Source organism: Nipponia nippon, unplaced genomic scaffold, assembly GCF_047370975.1.
Source record: "Nipponia nippon isolate SJK-2023a ecotype South Korea unplaced genomic scaffold, ASM4737097v1 scaffold_10, whole genome shotgun sequence".
Classification (NCBI taxonomy): domain Eukaryota; kingdom Metazoa; phylum Chordata; class Aves; order Pelecaniformes; family Threskiornithidae; genus Nipponia; species Nipponia nippon.
Window position 1 is genome coordinate 7,483,038 of NW_028262291.1, and position 26,760 is coordinate 7,509,797.

Consider the following 26,760-nt stretch of genomic DNA (forward strand, 5'->3'; position numbering starts at 1 on the left):
TACCTGAAAAGCACGTGATTTGCATCAAAAGGGAATTGGGACTTTGCTGTGATTTCACTTAAAATTAAGAATTAGCTTAAATGCACACAATCTGTAATTACTTGATATGAATTTGTTTTAATAACTGATTTAGTAAAACCTGTGCAGGTGACACGTTACTCCTGGAAATGAAGGCAGTTTAGTTAAACCAGAGCTATTAATCCTCGTTGAGCAAAATTTATTAGCTTGACTGTGTTAAAATTACTATATTGCATTTGGGACAGAGCAACTGTGTCTATCACACTGTCCTTTTCTTGAACATACTAACCTGAGTCTGTAACAGCTTGGGTTTTAATCCGTGATATTCTACTTAATAGCATGTCGGCTGACTTGCAAGCATGTTAAACTGTCATTAAATGCTAATTCATGTTATATCTTTAACTGTTTTCTTTGCAAAGTCCGTGATTATCTTTTTATAGAAATTTTTTTTACACTATCCTTCTTTCTAGAATTGTTTATAGTAGTATGTGATGAGCAGCAGTGGAGCACACCAGTAAAGCAATATTAAACTAATTCAGTTGACAAGTGCAGTTTTGGCAAATAGTGTAGTTCGGGGTTTTTTTTTTGGTCCAGCGAGGTTAAAGACTGTTAGAAGTCTCTACTCTTTCATGGGAAATGGCAACGTAGCCAATCTCCAGCAGCATGCCAGCAACTATTTGTCATTTCTTCTGAGTTTAATCTACTGGAGGATTCATCATCTGTGGCAGATGTCTGTAAATACACAAATCTATTGATCTAGGGCTCATTTTCTGCAGAAATGTAGCTGGCACGGATGTTTATTTCTTCTCCATGCTGAATGTAAAATATGTTGCCTTATCTATCTAGAGAGGGAAAAAATGAAAGTTATGGGGTTTGGTGCATTATTAAATAGCAGAGGTTAATAGGCTGGGAACGTATGCTTTCCTTATTACCCTGGCTTCTTTCCTTTCCTATCATCTACACTCATCAATAAATAAATAAGTTAATTAAAAAGCTGTTTCTAAGGGACAAAGTACAGATCCTTAAGATCTGTCAAAATCTCAGTAAAAGATTTAGCCTCTGGCTTAAAAAAATACACAGGGTTATGGATGGATGAAAGCCCTCAGCTTTGATGGTTTTCATCATTATAATGAGCTGCACAAGTTGCAATAATAAACGGTACGGCTCCCCACCAGAAGTTGTTTGGTCAGTGGGCCATGACAAAGCCCACTATGCAGAAAAGGTAAGATGAAAATCCTAATTACAAAAATGTCCAAAATTTCATATGTATATGTTTAATCATAATCCTAATATTTTGGAAATGTTCCAAATGTGTATGAAAAAATATTCAGAATCTAATTAAATGCACATAGGAAATTCTTTCTGATGTTCAACCAGGAGTTTATGAAGTGTGAGTGTGTGTCCGCATGCAGAAATGAGCGTATTATTTAATATTTTAATAAATTATGTATTTTACCATGCACAGTTTTATTTTTATGACCTCTTTTCTGCGTTGCAGGCTGTCTGTGACTGCACTGCTCACCCAGGCATCCTCTCATTCTTCTCATCCGTCACCACCGACGTCCTCCGCTGACATAACTGTTGGGGGAGCTGCTATTCTGAGCTGTCTGCGACAGTTCAAGTTTCTGTGCAAACAGGTATATCGGTGCTAAGTGCTCCTTTCGTGAGGCTGGTGTGTTCGGAGAGTAAGTGGTCAGAGACTGTATAAATGCAGAAGGTGAGTTGTGCTTTAAGCTGAGAAATGTCTGGTGCTTGCAGCTCTCCTGAGCCCGTAGCGGCAGAGGGCTCTGCAAGGCGAGTCCAAGTGAGCAGGCCGCATGGGGCACCAGCCCCCTGCTGTGTCCTCACCTAAAAGAGAAGGCGAAGGGATGGCTTTGTGTTCCTTGAAAACAAAGCAGCGTTCTTCTAGAAATAACTAATTCTGACGTTTTGCTTGCAAAACGTGAGTGAAACTCTGGTGGATATTTTGTTTGTGGTTGTTCCTTATTTGAGTTATCTGCAAGGAAACAGACAGGAAGACTTTGTCGCAGTCAACATAGGTCTGTGAAAGGGACTTGTGAAAAAGTCCTCATTCTTCTCTATCTTTGCACAAATTAGTAAGTTAAATACTGATATCTCTGGGTGCTTTTTTATTATATTCAGTGCCGTTTACAGCCAGAGGGGTAGATAAGTAGGTGCTCATATTCAAGTATAGCCCAACACTGGGGGTGGCTTTAATGAAATAAACCTTGCTGTCTGTATGTTGCTGGCTACAGCGATTCTCGCAAATCACAAAAATGCACTTTGTCAACAATAAATTAGAAAAGGGAAGAATGTTTATTTCTTAGCAAGCTTCACGCACCTAAGAATTAAAAATGCTCAAAAGCTTAAATGTATTTAAAATATTTTCAGATTAAGTGTTTTCATTGGACATTCAGTTGGTCATTCAGGATGTTTAAGTCTATGCAATAAATTAAAAATAGCTAATGTGAATGGCTGTGGAGAAGTCACTATTCTTTTCACAAGAGTCAACACATACTCATTAATAGAAGAGTTTAATTTTGTCTGCTTAGTTTCTTTAAAAAAAAAAAAGAAGCAGTAGCAGGCACAGAAGACAAAGAGTGGGTGATCGGTTCCTATTATTTTTCTTTTTAATATGAACATGAGCCCTACAGCTTTGTGATTCAGTTTCATAATTTCCTTCCATTTAACCTAAGTGGCTGTTTTGGGAAAGATTCCTTTCCTTGAAGATTAGTTCATGAGTGGGTTTAATATGTTCTTGCAGAAATATATTATTGTTTTCTTTTATAATCTTGGCAGAGAGCAAAACACGACGTTTCATTAATTATATCTTATTTTCTTTATTTAAGCTTTTCCAAGTCTTAAAAATAACAGCGTTATCACCTGTTTCAACAGTCTGCTTTCTGTAAAGTTCCAGGTATCCTTATTTAAATGAATTAAGTCTGTATTTAAAAATAGAGTTGTAGTTCCCCTGCCTATATAAACATATCCTTGTCTTCCCATTAATACAATCCATCTGCTGTAGATATTTCCAGTACACTGTAATGAAGCTCTTCCTCTTATCAAAAGGGAAGTGCAGTTGTCAAATTGAGGAAAAACCTGTAGAAAGGCAAGCCATTGCTAAAAGTGGTACAGTTTATTCCGTAGAGCTGAAGTTAGCAGAAAAGTTAGGTAAATTGTAGTGCTACGCGGTTCACTGGTTACTTGACATGACAAAAGATCTAAATTGGGAATACGGTGTTGTAGAGTATCATGAAATTGCTATTAACTTGTGTATTGATTAATATGAAAGCAAGTTTATTGCTAACCAGGCTGCAGTGGTAGAGAGGGTAGGACAACAACCAGGCAGGGCTCTGGGTTCTGTTCCCAGCTCAGTGCCTGCCTCCCTAGCTGGCCAGTGGCAAGTCAATTAGGCTGGGGTGTTCTGGTATGAATGCTAAAAGTTAGATGCCTAAATCCATATTTCATAAGTTGCTTGGCTTTGCGGAAATGCTGCACACCAAAGCTTAAACTAATCTGAAATAGAAAATATAGTATTTTTTAATTCCCTCACCTTCCAGTGTTTGTTAGGGGGAAGAGGAGGCTTCTGTTTCACTTCATCTTCTTAATTAAATGATAGTCATACTTTTTAGTCATTTCTGACCAGGAAAAAGTGGATCATAAATATGTATAGATTTACATATTTATGTAGCTATGTATAAATGGCATGCATACAGAGAACTGACTGACAACAAAGCTTTTATTAGTATAATTACAACATAGTTCCTGCTGCAAAATTGTCATTGCACCAGCACAGTCTCAAAATGGGATCATAGTTCTAACTCGGTCTTTATTAGCATGCTACTTTGTCTATAAAATAAAACATTCACCACATTTCTAATAAAATTCTGGTTTATGTCAGTATTAAATACCTTCTGTTGAGTGAAGTATCAATTAAGCAATGAATTGCAAACTCATGTAATTTGTTTGAAATGGTGCTAATTACCACTGTAAGGTCTTTATTGATGCTGAAGTCTCGAGATGTAGACTGAAGGGATAAACACCTCATGTTACACAGATCAGCTTTCACATGGTAGTATCTTTCAGTTGCTGTTTGGCAAGAGCAAAAGTATTTCTTCTCAAATTCTTTCTTTCCCTTATGTAAATCCTATCCCTCTCTTCTCTTCATGTTACTGAAATAATGTACAGCCTGTTGGAAACTACCTTACTCCTAGTGAGAATACTACACCTCTTCAAAATGGACCATTGGAAAATGCAAAGCATTTTTCAGTTCGAATGCTGAAGGAAATAGAATAGCTTGTGTATCTGAAAACAAGCATATCTTTTTCAGATTTTAAGTAGAAGCAAAGAAAATTCCGCTTTTCTTTCTTTACCCCAAAATGAAGATATAGAAAAAAGTGAATGAATCCTTGGCCATTTTTTCATCTCAGATTTATTTTTCTTAAAAATTTGGAGCAGATCTGCTGGAATTTAGATAAAATTTCCATTTTACAGAGGTATTAATGACAATATAAAGAGCGTTACAATGGTAAATGACTCCTGAAGGCTAGGAATTTGTTCGCATCAAAGGTCTTACACTGTAGGATTCTGGATGAGTTCTACGCTTATTTGCTTACCTCAGCACAAAGTTTATATAGCTGCACTGTTTTAACCAAATTAATTGTATGTATGCAGGTATATATCTAGGTATGCAGGCATACACATATATGTGTGTATATGTATACACACACACATAGAGAAATCATGCTTCATTAATTAGCATGACCATCCTTAGGGTATTTGAGAAAATAAGGCCTGTTACTTCAAGAGGAAAAAGGCAGGCTAATGAAGGGAAGTTCATACGTACTTAAGTTCAGTAGCCAGTGAACAGATCATGTTTCTTACGTCATCAAGATGCTAGCATAAATACAATGCAGTCTTATCGCTACGATTTATCACACTTTTTCCAGTTACGTTTTCTTGTTCTGTATCTCACCAAAATCCTATCTTTGTATCCTACTGCTTTAGGCTATTAAATTATATAAAATTCTCAGTTGAAAGCATAACCCGAAAGAGGGTCAAAAAACACACCTGAAAAAGCTAGTACAAAGGTGAAGTATATTGGTGTGAGAGCCACTTCTGTAGGTTCAGTCACCAGATGCCAGGTTGTAAACTCTTAAATGTGAATGACTATAATGGGCTTCACTTGCTAATCCATTTATTGCAATACCATCTTACATCTGTACACATCTGACATCTAAATGTTTGGCTCACAAGTGACCATTGCTAAGAACTGTGCTATTTGAATATAAATACTTGGAGCATGGAAAGAGCAAGAAGGAGGAGAATTTGGGCTAGTTTGAAGGGGAAAAAAATTGAATAAATAGATTTTAAAATAAGGGTGAATTTAATGGAAAACTTTGTTAACACAAGATTTTTCCAAAGAAAATGTGGAGGTGGCTTTGCCAGGGTATTTAAAATTAGACTTGATGAAGAAATGACAACTATCATGTCAGGAATTATTCTGTACTGGCAGGGGAATGAACTGAAAGAAGTCCATTTCTCGTTTTAGGCCACTTGATTATGTGGGTGCTACTTAATGGAGCTCTGGTACTTATGTTTGATAAATAAGTAGTTGGAGATGGAAAATGTTGGTAGTCACCTACTTTTTTCCTGCTCCGTTCTGTTTTTCTCTGGCAATTATGATAACCACCATACGTATTTTCTTCCCAGAAAGCCAAGGAGTATTTCCCATCCGATGTTAATGTTTAATTAAAAACACCATTAGTTAATGTCAGTATTTCTATTGCTGTGTGACATGACCATTGTTTGGAAGAGTCATGGATGAACAGGGATGTGGAGAAACAGATGGACTTCTGCAACTAAAATGGCAATTGAGATGTCAAATGGCATTACTGAACTCCTGTTTCTTCACCAGTAACACTTAAAATGTGTTTCTTTTATCTCTGTGAGGGCGTTTTGGTTTATATAGTGCTATTTTTGTAGTTTATATGGCATAGCAGAAGTAAAAAAGAGGCCGTAGTTGTTTTTGAATTTTCTCCTATAATGCATAACTCGTATTTACATGTGAGTGATGCTGCAGAGAGACATTCTGGGCTGTGGCAAATTGCCAAAGAAAAGTTCCATGTTCTTCTCTCAAAAGACCCCATTTTTTGGACCTGCGGAGAGCTGCTTGTCTGTAGCACGGCTGCTGAAGAGCGCATTGAGTCACGCCTCACAAATGCAGGCTTTGTCCTCTCCTGCCTGACTAGGCTCGTATCAATTATTCTTTCCTTCTGTATTACTTAATGATACACCAGCTCTTTCCACAAAGTGTGCATGACTCAAGGCTTCACCGTGCTGTTACCCCTGAACTATTCTTCTCTTTCTGAATCACAGCCTGGAGGCTTAGAAGGGATTTATTAGGGGAGATGTTTGGGAAGACCAAATTGCATGATACTTGTAATATTTGGTTCAATTCTTAAAATGGCAGTTTTGTTTAAACAGCTTTATTATTAATACATTGAAAGGTTAATCTGGAAGATCTGAGGGACTCAGCTTAAAAAACACACCGAAGTTCAAAGTTTCTGTTGAACCTCTTGGAACCCAAAATCAGTTGGAGAATTATATGAGACCTTTTCCCTTTATTTAATTTGAATGAGTCCAGAAATACTGTATTAAGCCTTCCACTCATGATTTTGCAGCATTTCTAATTAGAACCAATAAGTTTAAGTGAAATAAAGGAAGAGATGGGTTTTTGAAGTGGGTGGGGTTTTTTATTTACAGAACTTGGAAAAAAAATAGTGGGAATTAAACATCCTGAAAATCCCCACATGCTCTTATCTTCATTTTTAGGTATTTGAATAGCAGGCTCTTTTCTGGAGTTTTGTTACCTTTTGTTTTTATTCTATCAACAGGTAAATTTAGAAAGTAATTTAATGCGAATCACCAAGACTCTTAAATAAGAAAGATGAAATTTGTATCAGCCTACATTGCTCATATGTTAAAAACTATTTTCCTGGAGGTTCTTGTCTTCTTGTCCTAGAAAGATAGTTTTAATGGCTTAGCATAAGGGGGGGGGGGAAAGACAAAGGAAAGAAAAACAGCAATATTGGGGGTTACCGTCACTTTAGATGCTGAATCATTTAACAAAGGGGGTTACAAAGAAGGATATTGATAATTTTTTTTTTTTATTTTATCCAGTGTGACTATTGCTGTTAGGAGACTCAAAGCTTCAGGGTCTAAAAACAACATTAATGTTGCAACTTCAGTAATAAAATGCACACAGGCTCATTCTTCTATGTCTTTTTTGTTTTTAATTTTTCCAAATAATAACACACGCTTGTAATAAGGATTTGTCATGATCATTCAAATCAAAAGAGCCTCTTGTGTCTTTGCAAGAAACTGATAGAGGTAGCACTATATTGTATTTAAAGTAGACTTTAAAAGCCAAATTTTCCAGGCTTCCAGGTTTTGCTACCTGTCTTACTGTCAGGACCATCTCTGTAAGCAACTCAGCTTTGATATTTCAGGGTCAAACACATAAGTAGACTATATTTTGGAAGCGAGAGTATGTCTGTGATGAGGCTGTACATCATCTAGCTGCTGCCTTGTAACCTGCCTGTACTTGTCTCCACAGAGAAGATGACCCAGAGTCCTTCCTAGACACTGCAGGCAGTCTGAAGTTGGAGTTGTCTGTGAGAGCAATGTGGCCGTAGAGACATAAATCGTTCTGGGTTTCCTCCAGACTACTTCCAGAACCAGTCAGCTGTAGCCTGGTGGTGATAAATGTATATAAATAGAGCATCCACCTGGGGAGTAATGATGGATGTGAAACCCCTGGAGATGATCCTCTGTTGGCAGTATCGGGGGGAATTGTGTTTTAGCTGTGTTTTCTATGGCTGTGTTTCAGGGGAACTCCCTGTGTGTCTGGTTAAACCATTTCATGGGTCACCTCAGCTGAAGGTGGCATCAACCTGTACAATAATCCAGTATCACCGGTCAGAGGAACGTATCTGGAGTTGCTAGGGATCTCAGTCTAAACTGTTGGAGGCAGGTGCGTAAGGCTGAAAGCTGAAGAGGTGAAGAAAATGGATGCACCTAACTGCAAAATATGTGCACTGTGTGTTGAAAAAGCAAGACTGAAGTAGTCAAGTATGTAGTGACTAAAATCCTCTAGATGATGGAGAAAACAAAGTCTGGTTATGAGATGGATATTGAGAACTAATAGGTCAAAAAGGAGAATAGGAGGAGAAAGGTATGAAAAGGTTAGCAATAATCTGCACTGTTTGCACTTAACTTTTGTGTGAACAATTACTTCATGGATTGCTTTGGCTGTTATTCCGTGGGATAACCCATCCCTGCTGGGATGTGAAAATATCAAGCCAGCAGTAGCTTTAAATCTATATGCCCCCAGAAGGCTGAGAACACTTGGTTGATTTGTGTTGCTCATATTCAGTAGAGTAAATTTGTACTCTATGATGGTATTTTGAAATCTTGCATCCTATCAGATTTTTGGGACTTTGAATTGCCTTAAATAACTGGGTCACAGGCATTCCTAAGACTCCAGAGACTAACCAGCCAACGTGTAAAAATTAGTTAAGGTACACACCTAAGCTTCATTTAAAAAATTCATTTGGCAAAATTTGAAACTCTCTAGTTTTGAGGGGTAAAAATAAAATGCCTGGGTTTCTTTATGTCAATTACATTTCTAGTGTTTTAATTAAATTTTCTACTACTTTAAAAATTTTACTCTCTGCTATATGTAAGTTAAGGAAAAGAGGGCAAAAATCTCACTATGGTTTCTGACAGATTGTGTCAATCATAGTGATATGCCCAGGGTAGAGACACTCTTTCACAGGAGGCCTTATTCACACATGGAGGGATGACTAAGTGTACAGCAAGATGCATAGACATGTAATATTACACTAAAAGCGAATATTCCACTTTTAATTCACCCCTTCAGTCAGATCTAGAGGTATGCAGTCACTCAAAAGGCTGCTGTAGTGCATAAGAAAATTGAACCAACCATTCAGGAACTCTCCAGCCCTAGGCAAGACTGAATCCAGGTAATGTCTTCACAGACACATGCCTCATATGCCAAAAGAGGCTACAAAAATTATAGCTGTTTTTTAAAAAACAAAAGTTACCTGTTTCTGGGTACACTGACGAGGAGCGGCGTCAGCACGGATTGAGGGCTGCTCAGCGTTACAGTCTCGCTGGCTGGACTAGAGCCTCGTAAGGAAAACTCTGAAGATAAAAAGAACATTCACAGGCTTCTGCGATGCTTTTAAAGAAGGCATCAACTAATTGTATTACACTAAGGACTCAGCACCACGTATGTTTGTGTAATCCTGCACCAATGGATTGCCCAATTTTATATCATCCCCTGTCCCTGCTTCGGACCAACTCCTGTAGCAGAGTAGGAGCCTTGCTAATCAGAAATCTCTTGCATGTGTTTTGCTCATTACATCACTGCAGCGTTTTGTGTTTTCTTACATGATGTTCTGTAGATATCAGGCACGTGCTGTCCTCTGAGCGGTTTATACCTCTGGTCTGCTGCTATACTCCTAAGAGCCTGGCTGCGTCTAGGCTCTCCAGTGCAGTGTACAGGGCAAACACTGCAGCCTAGGTCTTTCTCTGAACACTTTGCAGTTCTCCTCTTCAAACGCTTTCGGAGACTAAACTGATCAAGTTCTTTTATTCTTTTTTTAAAATTATTTTTAGTTTTTTAAATGAATGTATTGAAGTGTTTGCTGGTTTCTTTCCTATTATGTCACACTAGGCACATTTCATATAAATGAAATAATATTAAACTAATGAATATGTCATGAAGCTGTTAACCTCTTTACAAGATTTGGAGCTCCTCAGGGAAAAGGTGTTATGCAAAGGCAAAGATCTCTTCATACTAATGCTTTCATATGGCAGAATTTATTTTTAAATTTCAAAGTTAATCTTTGCTGTGTCTTCCTTAAGTCAAATCTTTTTCCTAACCGATTCAGGGTTTTTCTACTAATTTTTTATTTCTTTTTCAAATTATAATCAGTTTCATGTTGTCACACACCATTCTGCTGGACACATCTGTATTTGTATGTCTGATAGGGTTGCAAAATATTGTTCTCAGTGTTTTGTAACTGTCTATAATTTTTCAAAAACTTTTAGTGACATTTCCCCCATCTATTGGTATTGAGCTAGTAGATTATATTTTCATAATGAAATTATTTTCTGTTTTCTTTTTGTATTGTTTTCCATCTTGGCACGCCTAATTATTTTACGATTGATTTATGACATCAACAAGTGCTGCATTGTTGATGTCATAAATTACCTATGAAAAATCATTACAAGTGAAACAATTTTAGTAATTAAATTCACATGTCATTATTCAGTCTGAATATTTGCTTTTGTATTTTCTTCAAAAATTCAGGAATAAGGTTCCTGTGTGATCATTGGAGCATTGCTCTGGAGAACTGAACTCCTTTTCAAGGCAGATTTTTTCACAGCAGCATGGGGAAATTGTTTAATCTCTCTCCATCTCGTTTTGCAGCCTGTGGAACCAAGCCTTGTAAGAGTTTTACCTCTGACTGTAAAATCAGTAACGGCTTGTTGAATAAGGAAAAAATTACCTACTTTGTCTCAATAGAAGAGCTAGGAATTACTCAGTGAAAATTAGACAGTAGGCTGGAAGAAAAGTAAAGGAGCTACCCTTTCACACATAATGTTCTCTGTGCTGATGAACACCCTAAAGTAAGCAGGAGCCTTCCACTCCTCACAACCATGCTGGCTTTGGCAGACAGGCAAATTGTCATCATTTGTAATGCAAGATGCATGTGACACGGAAAGGCCTGAGTGCCAGTAAATATGGAATTTCATGTCCTGTCAGTATTTTTTCCATTAATTTTATGTTATCCCAAAATATAGAGAATCTGTCAAAAGAGGATAACATATGTTGTCTACTGTTGGTCTGATGTGCGTAGGTATCTCATGACTGGCTACTGAATTAAGCACTTTTCCTGTATGCAAGACTGAAAACCAAAAATATGAAATTCTTACAAAAAGAGATGTAAGCAGTATGAAAACATTATCCTAAGTCTAAACATACTGAAGGTTAAGTTCTTTCCAGGAATTCATTCCATGTGTGCAAAAGGTACCTTCTCGTAGACAATCTGTAAAAATGTACACACTTTACATGGGGCTTCCTTCCCTGTTTGCTTTAGGTTATTAATCTTAGAACAAGCTGTGCTAGGTGTTTGGTCTCCTTGCAAAAATTTACCTTATCCAAAGTGGCATTTCATTTATATGGGTATTGGCAAGCAAACATGTACCATTCTGAAAGAATTCATTAAATAGGGACATGTTAGTTTACAGGTTTAATCCATATGATATTTATTGGCTGTCATACAGGCAATGACAGGCAGCCAACACACTATTCAGTGGACTTTTCCACCCATCTGTTTATCCATCTGTTACTTGAAAAATAGATTGCTTTTTTTCCAAAAAAAGCATTGTTCTAGCAGGCCAGTGAGATAAAGATATGTTGATCTATAGAACTCTTTGTAATGGGACCATCTGAAACATCAGCGGTAGTATCTTGATATGAAATAATACTAGTAACTGGTGTGCCTCTGATCCCCTCACCAATATACTTGTTACTGTATCACTAGAATAAACTCGTAATAAACAAGCTGAATTTACTATTTTGTGGGGGAGAGAAGGAATAAGGTGGCTTTTTGACCATCTTCTCAAGGGATGCATTACTCAGCACACCCTGGGTTGCTAAGATCAGAATCCTTTGAAAAAAAAAAAAATTCTGATTTTTAATCAGAAAGACAATATTAATTTGTGCACCGTGTTGACATAGTAAGAACACCTCCAAAATAGAATCAAGTTATTAAATTTTGGTCAGGTGCTTAAAAACTTCGTTAAATATATGTAAGTTGGTTTTATACTACAGATTTCTGAAGCCTACAGTTTTAAAGGTTGCTATCTGATTGTTTAAAAATGTGTTATTCCTCAGGAACAAAAAATTGGGAATATGCTTTTGAGGGAAAAAGTAAAAAAACTCTAAACTTGATAACATCACATAGATACCAGCTATACAAACGGACCCACACCAGTGGTATCACTAGAAGCACAAATTTCAGGCATCTATTGTGCTGGTGCAATTGTGTGTTGTCACAGAGTTACTACGTCCCTCATTTCTGGTGAGCCCTAGGAAATGTGCGTTAGAGTATATTCTTTACAGCCCATGGACTGACGTGGTTCACAGCATTCACACTGAAAATGCCTTAATAGCAGATTCGATATGATTTATTTTGACAACAAAAGATGGAATCAATGACAATGTTTGGCAAAAATTTCCATGGGGAGATCTGGTTTCATTTATTAACATTTTTAGCCTAAGAAATGTATAAATTGAGAAACGCATTGATAAATAATTGCCAGAATATTAAGTGCTAGGGTCTTTTGCTTTAAAAATACAAAGCCCGAGAAACTCCCACAGGCACTTCAGCTGATTCAAAGAAAGTTACAAATGACCTGTGTGCGAATGCAGGATGTGTGAGAATGTAAGATGGTCCCTTCTTCAGCACAGTTATTGTTATCCCGCTGTAGAGGGAGGGAAAGGAACCTGCTGTTCCTTCAATTTAAGAATGTTTATCCGGTATATGCAACAATGGAGAACAATAAGGCAAAGCAGGGAAAAATCAAACAACTAATTCTTTTTCTTCTGATTTTTCAGCATGTCTTTCTATTTAGAGTGGAGAGGTTTCAGCAACTGAAAAATGAAGATGACAACAAAGTAAGGATGTTGTTATTACTTGCCCATCAGGCAAGCAACATACAAGTATGACTGTTTCCTTTAATTTAATTTAGTTGAAATCATTAATAGTAATTTACCAAAGTGGATCAATTTTTAATATTTTCTTAGGGGGTTTATTCACAGACTTCACAATTATAAATAATCTAGTTAGGAGACAAAGGATTTTGCCCCCCGCTTTCTCTCCTGGGATGGCAGTAAGATTGTGTGTAGCTCATTGCACAACGGGACATTCTGTGAAAAGAGAACTTGAAAAACCGTTTTTAACCTGGAAAATACATCCTATTTTCTACAGCACAGAAGAAATGCTATGGAAGAAAAATAGGAAGCAAGGAGAGAAAGAAATAGACAGCTTTTGTGTTCTAGTATTTGTCTGGGGTAGGTATGCTACCGAAAAAAACATGGAACATCATCTACTAAAGGGCTATGGTGAAGGTAGTGTTCATTTTCCTAGAAAGTGATGGGTAAATACAAAATGTTAAAGTGTTGCAACCCTAGTCTTTAGAAACGTGCTCCGTGGAGATTCAAAATGGACATCGTGGAATGAATATAAGGAAATATACAAATCTGGAAAGTTTTTGGCAAACTCTAAGGAAAGACTTTCCTGGCATATGTTTAAGTTTGTAAGCAAGTTTACATAATGTAAGGGAATAATTTATATGTTTTATTGCTGAGAAAGAAAACTCCAAGGAATAACAATATGTGTGCATAAGGAACATGAAGTAAAGTCACATGGGAGCTTACTGGAATTTTCTATGCTAGTTCCCCATGCTGATATGCTTGATGTGCAACACATGCAAGGTAACTTAACCCACCTGACATAGGCTGTTTCTGGCTCATTTGGGCAATAAGGCCTGAAAGTTTCAAAAAACTCATGCTTACTCTGAGCCAAGAGTGTCTGAAGAACAATTCATATGGCCATTCTCTGTAAATTGTTATTCTGTTTTCTTACACAGTAACCAGTTGTCAAAATTTCCACCCTTCTGAGGATTTCTTGATCCTCAGAAACTACAAAGAAGGTTGTAAGCAGGGAGGCATGATGCACTAGATGGCCCTTAAGTATTCTGTGAAATGTGAAAGAATTTATTTCAATTCCTGCAGAGCAGAGTGAACCCCAGATGTGTTTGCACTCATTAAGGGCTCCTTCAGAAACACAGAAGGAACTCGCTATCACCCTTCTTTGCCTGCAGTTGCATTTTGACCTTAAAGAATATGTACGTGTGTGTACCACTTCATGCAGGAATAGCCTTCCTAAACAGGCTATTCCGAGGCCTAGTAAGCTCCGATAAATATTCTTTAATGGGTCTTGGCCAGCTTACTTCATGTCTATTAATTGCCTTTAAGGGTATGTTATGTAATTGTACTTCCTTGGATGTCCTCTACGGTAATTTCTAGGCATAACTCAAAAAGTGGAGTCAAACTTTAATGTTCATTCTTCTATGAATATAGCAATTTGATGATTATTAGCACAGAGAGCGAGCTTGATAGTAAGAAGGTGACTACTGTAAGCACAAAGGAAAAGCTAGAAGAAGTTTGAAGAGGAAGAAAATAAGTACAAAAGCCAAAATAAATATAAAGGGAAAAGAAAGACAAGAGCTTTCAAATATTTTGTGTGGAATCTGGGTTCTTTTACCTATTATGTAGTAGTTACCCAAGTAACTTACCCATGTATCAACACTGAGAAACGCTGAGTACTTTTAAAAATTTTCTTCTTTTTTCTCTGTGTATCCCTAGTACAGGTCAAAGCATAGATTATAGTCTGGAAGAGATTAAAAAGTCAGCAGTTAGGTGCAAAATAACATAGGTACTTGAAGGAAATCTTGTAACAAGTCTTCTGACCAGTAGAATGAATAGATTCCAGTATACTTTCTCACGAGTTTGCTCCTCCCCAGGTACAGTGGAAATAATGGCAACCTTAAGACGCTTATTTGTGGGGTAAGGTACTAGTCAACACATGAAAAAATGGCCCTAGGTCATATTGCATCTTTACATATTTTTTTCTCATGTACTCTTATTCCCTCGTAGAAGATTTTTTAATTTGAATTTTAGATTACACTCTCAGCTTCATTGTCAACCTCTTATTTTTAACACAGTCTGTCAAATACCACTTAACACTACTTTGGTTTATATTTAATGCTTTCTCGGGGTCCTGACTTTGCTTAACTCTTTGTTATCCTTTCCTTTCCTTTTACTGGTGGTAGGAAACTTTGAATTTAACAGTCTCCCTTGTAGCTGAATTCTCTCCCACTTTCATCATTGTGGTCTGTGACAACAGAAATGAATTACTGTATCAGTGTGTATTACTATTCGTATGTTCATATGTCTCTCCTGGAAACGTGTATCTTCGTACATACACTGTTATAGAAAATGTTCCTTCAGATCTAAAAGCACTGTACTGATTTTAGTGTATCTGGATCTGCTGCTACTAGCCCAGAATGAAGAGCTTCCAATGCTTTCCTGCAGAAAATATAAAAGTCTGAATCCTAATAAGTGCACAATTCAACTGTCGTGGTTTAAGCCCAGCCAGCAACTAAGCACCACGCAGCCGCTCGCTCACTCCCCCACCGGTGGGACGGGGGAGAGGATCGGAAGAGCAAAAGGGGAAAGCTCGTGGGTTGAGATAAGAACAGTTTAATAACTAAAGTAAAATAAAAATAGAACAGTAGTAATAATAATAATAATAACAACAAGAAGACGTAATAATAGTACAATAGTAATACAAAGCAAGCGATATACTCTACAATGGCTCACCACCCGCCGACCGATGCCCAGCCCGTCCCCCAAGCAGCGATCGTTGCCCCTCCCCCGGCTAACTCCCCCAGTTTATATACTGAGCATGACGTCATAGGGTATGGAATAGCCTTGGCCAGTCTGGGTCAGCTGTCCTGGCTGTGCCTCCTCCCAGCTTCTTGTGCACCCGGCAGAGCATGGGCAGCTGAAAAGTCCTTGACCAGTGTGAGCGCCACTTAGCAACTACTTAGCAAGAACAAAACATCAGTGTATCGTCGATATTGTTCTCACCCTAAACCCAAAACACAGCCCCATACCGGCTACCAAGAAGAAAATTAACTCTATCCCAGCTGAAACCAGGACATCAACTTACACCTCAAACGTTCAGAGCACCTGCAAACTAAGTGAGACCTATGTTTCTAGAGGAGAAAGCAATTTTCTTAGTCATATTTCTAAAAAAATCAGCAAGACAGAGATTTAGACATTCACTTTGGAATTAAATAACAAAATGTTAAATTTAAGCTTTGCTCAGGTATAATTCAGAGTCCTAGAGAAATACTGCTGTCTCTGAAAAAAACACCCTTATCATCCTGATACAAAGTTCAGACACTTTCCTTGAACTCTTCGTGCTCTGGACTGCAAAAGGTGGCAGACCAGAGAATGGGATATTCTCAACTAACGGCCTCTTCCGCTGCCCAGGAGGGGTTATGGAGAGCTCAGCAAAGCACACTCTCTGGGAGGGTTCACTCTTCCAGGTGTCCTGCAGGATCTGCTTCTTTGCCTGGGTTGTCTGCTTAGTTACAGGCATCATGATTGCTCTTTGTTGTCTCCTCGTTGGTATTTTATTTTGCATCTGTACCCATTGACTTTATTGGTGTCTATATTACAATAATTTCAAACAGCACTTTTTAAACTGGAGTAGTCATAAAAAATGTCTGTAATTCCTCATTGTGCACCAGGTCAGAGAGGTCGCATAGCATTGCATAGCAGCTGGGGCATTGCACGTTATGGGGATTTGCTTCAATCGTGCTACCCAATACTAACATCCGCATTCATTTATAGGACCCTACCACATCAGAGCCATGAAGTTCCATGGGTTGAAATTAGGGTAAATTGAGAGATATGTCTCACAGTCAGTAAAGTACAAAACTTAACCCTAGGATCATACTGTTAACTTCCATTAAAAAAGTATAAAATAAAATGTAATGAGATCCAAAAGCAAATGTCAGAGAAGTTCAAGTATGAAGGCTTTTAAAAGTCCAGGAAACAATCTTTCAGCTTGTCTTATGGTTGCTTTTCATCAGCCAACACCTGGATCTCCGTTAGCCCTAAACTTCTATGATATTAATAGTTGGCCTTTGCTCTCCAGTTGTTCATTTATTCCACCTGCTGTCGAAGAAAAATGCATAAGAACCTTTATCTTATGTACTAGTCTTAAGGGAATTTCAGAAGGGTGTTGGTAAAATTCAAGGAATCCACAAGAATTGTGTTAGAAAACCAATTATATTGTCACTGAGAGGTGAGTAGTTTTTCAATTGCCAAATGAATTACTGTTTGGGATTTAAACATGACTGTTTCTGCTTCCCTTCAGTGATGGTAGTTTTGAGTAAAATGGACAAAGGAGAGATACAAAACTAGCTCCTTACTGCACAGACCTGCTTTATCTTAGAGATACATTTCCAAAGCTATTTGCCTCCTAGTAGTGACATACCAGGAGAAATCTTTGCGTGTAGAATATCACTGTGTGAAATCTTGTGAGACAGATCTGATCTGCAAGGTAAGGTGGATGCTAATTAATCATACCAATTGGTTCAGTCACTGCATATATCTTTGATTTCTCACACATTCCAGGAGGGTGGAACAGCAGTAAAAGTAGGTCTGCAGCCTGCTCTGGGACTAGGTCCCTTTTTTTTTTTTTTTCTTTCAGAAAAGAAATTACGTTGGCTTTTGCTACTGCCATGAGATTTGACAATCTCATGTTTAATTTTCTTAATTTAAAAAAATTGGTAAATTCTATTTCTCTTCTGTAATTATCCTTCAAATGAATATGGTACTTGGAATTACTTCTTTATTTGACACTGGTCGTACTGCTGATAGCTGAAGTAAGAGGGGAGAAGAAAAACCAGTTGTATTTGGTTTTGTCAGTTGGCTTGTTGGGTGGCTGTTACGTGAAGAGAGGAAAGAAAGGTGCTATGGAACAGAGATTTCAACTTTATTGTGGCAGAACTGCATCCACTTAAAGTCATGATGATTCATTGTTTGTAAAAGATCTATTTTTAGTTGGCCTGAATTATATGGAGATTAAAGAGAATCATTAGCATAAAATTCCCCTTGAAGCTTATGCTGTTGGTATAATACAAAAGACTTTAAGATTTCTTCAGCCTAGATAACTTTAGAGAATCCCTAAGTGTGCGCAAAAGGCAGATTGGTAACCATACAAAAGCTTTTGTGGGTCAGTGATCTATTCCTCTGAGCCCAATGCAACTTTTCATACAAAATGCATTCCAAAACAATGCTTTTTAGAAATAGCAGCGTCAGAAGAAAGAAACTGAGGGATAAAGAGGGGGAGTGATACATTTATAGCTGTAGAGAGAACGCATATCTTTAGGAAAAGCATTGATGCTGGGTTTTGCTCTTTGCTCTGCTCTCTCAATACAGAATGAACGCTTCTTTCACTTCATTGCGTCTTTCTAGACTCTTGGTTTTTGTCATGTAAAAATGAACGCAGCTAGTGTGATTGCTACGTGGTGTGTGTAGATCGCAGTGGAGAGGAAGATGACCAGCTACACTCAGTCACAGACTGTGTGAGCATCTCTCTTCATTTATCAGTGTGCCGTAGCAATAAAATTCTGAAGATGTTTGTTAAAGTGCTGAAGTTGCAACAAGTATGAAATATGATGAACGTGGCAGAATATATAATTGTTACAAAGCACTTTTAACAAGTACAACTCGCATGTCATAATATATTGCATTAATGTAAGGATCAATATTTGCCATCCTAGGCAAAAATGTCTTTGGTGAGGAAATCCGAAAGGTGCTATCATTGTGTTTTGTTTCAAAGAAGAAAAGGTTAACAGCAAACTTTAGAAATCATGTATAAAAACATATATAAATGACCTCTATACTTAGCTGGATAACAAACCTGCAAACTTGTATTAGATACATTCCCTTAAAACAGTGAAATCTAATGTCTCTATATATGTCATTGTATCTCAACTTGGCCTGTTGGCATACCAGGTAATTGTTAAACGAAAGTTAAATCATGGTAGCAACAGTTACTCCACAAAAATCATCTCTGAAACGCCTTTATCCTTTTGTCCTGAAAAGACACATGGTTCCTTCTCAGGTTCTTAAAAAAAATACATTTGCTATTAGAGGACAGGAATTTAATAGAATGAAATCAAACACCCATCAGGAAGAATATGAGGGCATAAGTCTGACTTTTCTTTACAAAAGAGCTGAGATTCATTGGAAATATATGTATGTGGAAGAAATACTTAGGCAAAGAATAAATCCATTGCAGTAATTCTCACTGTTACTGGAGAGACTTTTAATATGTCTTTTCACATTATGCAAAACCAGTAAACAAAAATAAGGGTCACAGCTTTAAGAAGAGTTGTTTGTAGTATCTGTTAGACTGAGCAAAATGTCACAATATTGTAGTCTTCCGGAAGAAGCAAACAGACCATTAAATCTTGGATGAATAAAGCATGTTTTCAAACTGCTACAGATTTTTGTCTTTTTGGAAGCATTACAGCAGTGCTTGGGGTTGTGGCTACGATTATGTGAAGACAATTGGACAGTAAGTTTTAGTGGGACTAAAATTTGCCCCATGGTGCCAGAATGAAGGTCTGGCTTGAAAACTGCTTTATGCAAAGCAAGAGACCCACCAGCTACAAAACAGGTGGTAACCCACCAGGGGCAGGCATGTATGAAATCATGGCTCTTTTTTTGGACTACATTGAAGGATAAAATGAAAGGATAAAAGGTAGAACAGCTGATTCAGAGGAGCAGCCTCCTGACTTTTTATTAGGGCTTTCATAAATGAAATTTTGGTTAGGCTATATGCTGCAATAATGGAGATACCAAATGTTGAACATGTAATGTGGACCTCACGGCCAGGGCCATGCCTGCTCGATGTGTTAAAAAAATCTTATTGGTGCTAAGATATGGCTCTGCATGATGTATTTTTATCTTTTATATATGTGTGTATATATATATCTCTTATTTCTTTAGTGAAAGGAACTTACACTGTTACTATACTGAAGGAGCTGGTAGAGTTGCCATTCAGTCCCCAGTGGCTCCGTTGTGAATCCCAATGTCATTGGTCTTTTTGGAGAACGCGGAACTGAAGAATGAGCTGGAACAACCTGCCCTGCTATATCATCTCAGAGGATAACATAAGGCTGCCAACAGCACAACTGAAGTTATTTCAGATCTTTCATGAGTTCTAGACTCAAGAGAAAAGTCAGTTTTAAAAGAAGGTAATAATATTTTTCCTGCATATTTTTTTACTGCCACGTTAATGAATGGAGAGAGCATTACATGTAGCCTTTTTACAAGAGCTTTTATCTGGGCCTCAAATATTTAGTGTATAGCTAGCGTTGCACAAAGTAGGGTTTTATGGTTTATAGGCAGTGCCAAGATGTAGTTCCTGTCCAACAGTAACAGAGAATATTTCCCAGCACTGAAACTTGATTGCCTGTGCTGTTTTGTGTTAGAATAGTCCTTGCCTCTTTTGTTTGGCCTGGTCAGACAGTGTTTTCCCCGATAGTTTCTTGGACACAAAGTAGCCAGCATGGGCCAGGGATCACTCCCAACCGACAGCTGGAAGCAATCAATTTTTTAGAAAACGATAATTTAATCTTATAAAAGCAGAAAGACTTTTTCAGTGGCCATGGGGACAGAGAACAAGTCCTGATAATGTTTACTTTAGTTATGGAAAACTCTTGTATAAGTCCTCTTTTTAAGTGGAGTTAAATGCTCTCAGCACTTCCTAGGATTGGACAATTTTGTCAAATAGGGAGTGCAAGTGTACTGGAATTGGTACCATTTACAAAGTGCAGAATTGCAAAGTTTTCCTGACTGTACCACAGAAAAGACGCTAAAATAAATTTTTAAAATTAATATACTGAAATATATTTGTATCAAATAGGGAGGGAGGACAAGTGATAAGCAGGAAGAAATGAGAAAATTGGTCCTCCTAGCTTGGAGAGAAAAACAAAGGTTTCCAAGATGCTGAGGTTTCAGCATGCGGCATTAGCTTGAGCATTCTGGGAGCCTCTGAAAAAAGCAGAGGAGAAAGGACTGAAAATTCTTTGGTCCTTTGTAATTTGGATAACTGGATCGCAGCCACAGCCTGATGATTCTTTTGGGGTGGGCTTAAGGTCAAAAGATGTGAGATTAAGAAAAGATTTATGTGAGGTTGCTTCTGCATGATGCAAGAAAGCAAGAACCGTTCCTACTCGGTAGACTGATGTGTGGATGGTTTCACCAGGGCACCACTGACATGGGCTGCCTATCGCAGAAGATTAAAATGTGAACTCAATTCCTTATTTAAGTAGTTGGTTAAATAAGTATGAGATGGTATATGTGATTAGCTTCACAGAATCTCCCAGGGTAGTTCAAGTGAGCTGTAAATATGTAGTGTACATTAGTGATCTCCCAAGTGAACCTCAAGCTGTCATTGTTGAGCAATGGAAGATTTTTACTGCACTGAGAGAGATTTTACTACAAACTTGTGGTAGAATTTTTCTTGCAAGTAAGAGTGGGTGCTGCTTCTGGAGCTGTTGTTTGGACAGGCGTTTTAGAATGTCATTAATAACACTGCTAATATATGAGTCGTCATATTTCTTTTATTCCCAAGATTTTAATATGCTTTTACAGAATTTTCAGGATTGCTGATCTCGCTAGTGTTCTGTACTTTCAACGTGATATATTGTTAACTGCTTCTTTGCAACATCGTGTGGGCTCCCCTCCTAGTATGAGTAACTTTAAAACTATTGCAAAATCCTCAGATTTCTTTTGTTATGACTTAAAACACTTTCCACAGCTATGTTTTTAAAATGGAAGTAACATCTGGCTGGTGCGTTTAAAATCTGTCTGTAGCTGATAATGTAAAAACGACCTTGAGCCTGAATTTAAAAGGGAGGGCGGGAAGCTGGCTGAATCATATGCTAGTATGAACACAGCTCATTCTCTGTGTAAAGAGGGGAAAAACCAGCTTCTCAATGAACAACTTTGAGGCTAGAGTTATTTGAATAGTTTTTCTGAATGACGCAAGACTGAGCTCATGAGAGTCAGATCAAATCCAGCTGAAGAGCAGAAGCAAGAGTCCAGCTGGGAATCCTGCTATTCACTGACTCACAATAAAGACGTTGATAAAATATGAACCTGCTGAAGTCCAGGTACTCCAGGGAAGGTAAAAACAATTTAAAATGAAACAATGAATAAAAGAAATATTTCTAATTATTAAAGCCTGTTGCTGATAGCAACAAAAGTTTGGTAATAGAATTTGTTGTAAGTTTATATTTCATTGCTTTCATCATACATTTGAACTAGCAAGCTACTTATTTCTTGCATCTCACTGTCAGTGTGATTCATTTTGTTACATCTTACTGTTTTATTAAAAATTAACAAACAGTCACCAGCTGGGAACAAAGTCACGAAGTTATGAAGAACCTATGGATGCCAACTGAAATCCAAGGACAAGCTGTTGCTGACTTCAGTAGACAATGAATCCTAGGATGGTAAGGGGGACACTGACTGTACCTCTGTTTCGCTTAAAAGTCATTCTTTCTTAGTGCTTCAGCTGTAGCATACTAAAACAATATTCTCCTGGTATTTTGAAATCTGTATTTATCACTTCAGGTCTGTCCTATCTGCACATGGCTGAACTGAATCACTTTTTTCAGTCTGATTTTAAAACTTGGAGAGAATAATAATAATTATTATTATTGTGGTAAATTCAAACTATTGGAAGTACAGCAGTTGTATTAATTTGTCAGTTGATTCACTAGGGCTTTACAGAAACATATAACTTTGCACACAAAGTTTAGTTCAAAGATATAATATAAGAGGGTCTTTTGATAATCCTCTATAAGTAAACGAATTATCACAGAATAAGAAAAGTATGCTGTTAATTTGAAGTGGTTTTATGGGTAAAATGGCTTGGGTTTCTTTTTTTGTTTTCTTTTTCCCTGGAAAGCTCTGGGTGCTCTAGATGCACACATACACAGTATACATTTCATTCTAATTCTTTTTTTTTGCTTTCCAGTGAAATTGGAAAATACCTTGTTATGTCAGCTCTTAACTCTATAGCTAATACACAATCTAAGCACAAGCAATGATAACAGTATTTAATTTATGACTGAATTTTATATAAGGCTGATAGGGAGGAGCGAAAGTTGTGTATCAAGAGCTCGTTGTGTCCATATAGAGAGTATTTTGTGTTGAATTACCAGAAGGCCTTTAAGCACTCTACAAAATTTTACTTCTCATAGGTCAGCCTTCAAACCGAGGTAGTCCCAAAGGTCATTTAGGAAATCTCTTCTTAATGAAGCAACCAGCAGTGCTCTTATCCAGAGCGTAACACTGCTATGAGTCAATTGTATGTTTTCATGCTGGGGGGAGAGGCAAGGAAGCTGCATTTGCCGCACAGAAGCATGCACAGCAATGGCAGATCTTACCAAGGTGGGCCACTGTCTTCACATCTATAAATCTTAAAGCTAAAGTGGTTGCAATTTTTGTTGGTTGTATAATCAAATCCAAGCAGTAACTCCAACAGGACAGCGTGCACTGATGCCAAGTAGAGGCTTAGAGGGAGGAATGGCAGTCCTTGGTTCTCCATCTTGTGTTTTCCATCAGCTTGGCTTTGTTGATTGATTTTTTTTTTTTTTTTTAAATCTAAGAACTGATTTATCTAATGATAACTGACATAAGTAAAGCTTATTTACACAAAGATATGTCATAAAGATGTGAGTACAAGCCATATGTATGATATAATGTTTGTATATGATGTATATAGTGGATAAAACCAATATGTAGGAATTTTATTAAGGTATTTCTCAGAAGGAAGCCTCTAGCTTTTAATCTTAGAGCAAAAATTCTGTAATGATGTGATAAATTAAAGTTGGATTATGATTATTAAGGTAGCTGGCACTGCAGGTATGTCTAGCATAACACTAGACACTAAAGAGAAGTTTCTTTCATAGCAGTTTTATTTTACTAGCTAATGTTGCTTCTGAGTATCATAGAATTTGCAATTAATTATGCTTAATGAAGAATGCTTCAGACTGCCTAACTGATTCCTCGATAATTTGCCTAGATTTGATTTTTTTGTGCATTTCCAGGTATCAGCTTTTGGGAACGGATGGTTGCATTGTCATTCATTTACATATAATTTGTGGTACTATGACAATATTGAGATCTGTACTGTTGTCTGTGTAAATTTTAGGAATAGAAATATACTTTGATGTACTTGATTCACATTTTTGCTCATTTGATACAGGCCTACCCATTTTCTAAAACAGTGAATTAGTATTTCTAATGCACTTACTGTCCACAAAACTTTTGTTTTGAAGGCAAAGACAAGTGGCAAGCTCAAAAAGTTATATTGAAATGGTGTTTGTGTGTTATTTTTAGAAAAGCTGTATAAGTAAATCAAATTTATAGACCACATTGCTGCTTGTAAAAGATTTGTGGTATGTATCTCCATCAAATCCTAAACCCTTTGAATCCTATTTTATGACAGTAATAAATAAATCGTGTGATGAGTAACAGAATGTTGCTTCCCGCTTGCACAGAAGTGGCAGCCTATTGAAAGGCTTTCAAATGGTGGCCAGAAGCTCATTCCTTTCCCTTGTCCTGCAGAGCTTTTCTGTGTAGTCTCTGTGTTAGTTTGAGGAAGCGGGAGGGAGACACTATATCATTTCTTTGCACTTTAGATGCTATGAAACATTTGAAAATTTCAACACAATTCTTTGCTCACTACTGACTCTAAAACAGCTCTGTGTGCGTGTGTGTTACTTTACTTAAAACAACAAAAATGAATCAACAAACTTTGCATTCTGGAGCAAAATAGTGCCTGGTTCCTTTTGTGGCAGGTCACTTCAAACCTTCATCAAATAAACACTGGTTATTTGATGTTTTCTATACTTTGGTAGTTAGCCCAGGTTTTCTTGCCTTATGAGTTATTTCTTCAACTACTGCAGTTACCTTTCCATCAGGGAGTAGGGAATTCCTGTTTTCACCTTCACTGTAGTATAGTATTTGGATACTTGTTGTAGACCTTTCTTCAGTGAATTCTTGGTGTGCAAACCATTAAAGGCAGTTAATGGCCACTGTCTATTATCTGGGCATATAACAAGTCATGCTGTGCTGTGGTTCTAGTTTCTAATTTGGTTATACAGCTTGAAGTCTATTAGGGATAGAAGTGGTGCCATCAAGTAACTAATATATTCATTTCAAACTGTGTAATTAATTGCACTTTAATGCTGTTTGATTATTGGACAACACTGTGTATCTGGAAGCCATTAAACTCTTTATACAACAAGGTACACAAGTTTCTTTCTGAATGTATTCTGAGGACAGATCTATTAAGTTTTTCTGCCTACTCACATTCTGGCTTTGCAAATTTCTATTTTTCAAGCCAGAAACAAACCTACAGCTTGTATATAATAAACTTTTACAGATATAAATGCTACATTTTTAATGGGCCCAAAAGTGCATACACACTTTTTTTGGCCATGTCTTTTTTTGTTCAGGGTTAAGCAAAAAATGCTGTCTTTACCAGGTTTGCATTCCACTTTGGTACTTTCTTTCTCACAACAAGTCTCATCCTACTTGAGTTTAGTTCTATGTACACCTGTTACTAGTAGTCCTTTTGCAGTCCAACAATTGCAGCCAAGAATACAGATCAAGATGAAATCCCATCTACTGTATTTTACATAAGTACATAGTAAAATGATAGTGTGTATCTGAAGTCCAAGATCTCAGAGGAATCATTTGAGAAAGGCAGTGAAGGCAGACCACTGAAGCATGATGATATTAAAAAAAGTAAACAAACAATAACAAAAAACCACCCCCAAAACCCAAAGGTTTGAGCAAGAGAGGAATAGTTTCTCTGGAACTTAGGGAAGAATAAAGTAGGTCAGAATTTTTGTTCTGGTTTGGTTTGTTATTTCCTCCCTCATATTTGCAGGGCAAGGGGATGGGGGTTATAGGCAAAGAGGAGAGAGGAAAATTGAAATAGATATTTCCTCCCAGGAGGGAGAGAACTGTGGTCAACCAAGCACCAACAACCTCTGGAGTTTGCCACCTGCCTGGTCCTCATTAGCTGACAGTACTCCTTCAAAGTGGGACTTAGTGGTGAAGGGGGACTTGAAAAAGGCCTAGGAGGTTGTTTTCTGCAGGGCAGGAGGGCGTTCCTGCTGCAAAGTGAGGAAGAAAATACACAGGTGCTTGAGGGAAAGCAGATAAGCAGTTAACAGAAGCTGGTATCACTGGGAAAATAGAGGTGAGCTGCCTTGGGAAGACCAGAAAAGAGCTGATTCTCCGAGTGAAGGGTTGGTGACAAAGCTGTTAATTCCTGTGGCTTTGCAAAACATATGGGCTGGATTGTGAAATATTGCTTTACCTTCCTTGGTCTGGCTGAATCTACAAACATAACTAACTAATGTGTGTAACTAACTAGCTGTGTCCACTTCACATCTAAGAATAGTTTTTGGAAGGTAGTGCAAATATGGGAATTAGATTTATTTCGGTGTTCGGAGATGTAACTATTGTTCAGAGATGTAACTTGTTTAGTAGTACAACTAGTAGCCACCCACATGTATATGCAGCCACCAGCAGACGTAGAGGAGACTCAGTTGTTCTCTTCTCTGCCTCCTGACCAAATGACTTGGTTCTGGTTGTTCACCACAGTTCCCATTCTTCTCTACACTCCTCCTCCATCAGTTGAGAGGTTTAAAAAATACTACCACCACTTCATCTTTCTCTGCCCTGTCACCTGAGTTTCACTGGATGCTGAAATAGCCCATCTCTGCGCAGGTGTTCTCTTTTGTTTATTTTCCTTCACTTGTATTACCATGTTATATGCTTACTGTGTTAGCATATTTATTTATAGAAGTGGAGTACTGGCAGGAAAGACTTCTGGATTCCTCAAAATGAATGTTTTCACTCTGTAAAAGTAGTCTTTAGAAACAGTAAAATGGTCAGAC

The 26,760-nt window shown here is 37.5% G+C and overlaps 1 long non-coding RNA gene across 1 annotated transcript in view; it reads right to left on the reverse strand.

Annotated features, from left to right (window-relative positions):
* Positions 1-1,414: 1,414 nt before the first annotated feature.
* The window catches only part of LOC148057051 (uncharacterized), a 47,487-nt gene continuing 22,141 nt past the window's right edge, over positions 1,415-26,760 (reverse strand). Inside the window, exons 2-4 of the long non-coding RNA XR_015702054.1 lie at positions 14,476-14,570; positions 9,147-9,246; positions 1,415-2,014 (exon numbers count right to left, since the gene is read on the reverse strand). This is a non-coding gene — a long non-coding RNA (uncharacterized LOC148057051). The remainder of the gene's footprint in view (positions 2,015-9,146; positions 9,247-14,475; positions 14,571-26,760) is intronic.